Genomic DNA, 1,461 nt, shown 5'->3' with positions numbered 1-1,461 from the left:
ATTTTTCTTTTTTTATTAGTTTATTTTTTTAATTGAAGGATAATTGCTTACAAAATTGCGTTGTTTTCTGTCAAACCTCAACATGAATCAGCCATAGGTGCTCTTAGCAGTTGGGTCCTGAGTTTCAAGACAGCGTAACTAGAAATAAAATTACAATTAAGGAAGGAAGGAGACTACTGAATACACTATTGATTGAATATTTGATAAAAACTCACAAGTATTTGCAAGTTAATGATTAATCATGTGTATTTATAGGCTTCCCTGGTGGCTAGATGGTAAAGAATCTGCCTGCAAGGCAGGAGACCTGGGTTTGATCATTAGGTTGGGAAGGTCCTCCAAAGAAGGGTGTGACAACCCACTGTAGTATTCTTGACTGGAAACTTCCATGGACAGAGGTGCCAGTCCATGGACTTGCAAAGAGTCAGACATGACTGAGTGACTAACACACACACACACACACACACACACACACACACACACATTTATAATGTTAAAAAGCACATGTACTTATGATTCTTAATTTATCTTACAAGTGTATGTCCTAATGTATAAATAAAATTGTTCTAGAAATAGACAATTTAAATAGATTGATAACATACAAAACAAAAGCCATATACTCAAAAGAGTGGCCACAATCACAGGCCACATTTTCGAGTACAAATCCTTCATGACGGATCACTCATCCAGATGCATACGGAAAGGATGAGTTTATTGCACTGACTGAAATACCAAGACACAGTTCCTTGACCATTTAAGATCTTTGCCAAAGACTGCATGGTCTAAAGAGATTATTTTCTAAAATATCAGAAATATTAAATAACTTTGACACTTTCACAGCAGGGTTTTTTTATTTGAAGGAAGATAATATGTGATTTAACTAATTTGAGGACAAGAAAATTTATTGAGGGGGAGAAAAGCAATAAATAGGGATCATTGTCTATTTGGTTTATCAGTTTGTGTTTGGGTGGCTCACAGCTTTCAAGATGATGCACTGAAGATATGGCGGGACTGAGGATGGATACAGTGGGGTACGTTTTCCAAATTATATTTAAATCTGTCACACTCAGTTTATATTTTTACTTGCAAATGGTGTTCTTTTCAGCATCATATTAACAATAAAAACCTAGAGGAAAGATTTTGTTCTATGAAGTGAAGTCAGTGATAATATTTCTTTCCACATATGAAAAAATACTAACTTTTCATTGAAGGAAATAATCTTTCAAAGTTGAATAATCATTGATTTTGCAAAGACAGAAAACAATTTGAATATAGGCAGTTACTGACTATCTGCTGTTCCTCTTGACTAAAATTATATGTTCCTCTCTCTCTTCTGAATATTTGTTCTGTTACAATAATGTGGAGATTCCAGGTACCCAGATAAAACAAATTATACTGGGGATTACAACCATGATTAGACCCGAAAAGAACTACCTGCTGACATCTCTTCAAAGGACCTCAGTT

The sequence above is a fragment of the Odocoileus virginianus genome, chromosome 10 (genome assembly GCF_023699985.2).
Source record: "Odocoileus virginianus isolate 20LAN1187 ecotype Illinois chromosome 10, Ovbor_1.2, whole genome shotgun sequence".
Classification (NCBI taxonomy): Eukaryota; Metazoa; Chordata; class Mammalia; order Artiodactyla; family Cervidae; genus Odocoileus; species Odocoileus virginianus.
This window is presented reverse-complemented; position numbering follows the sequence as displayed.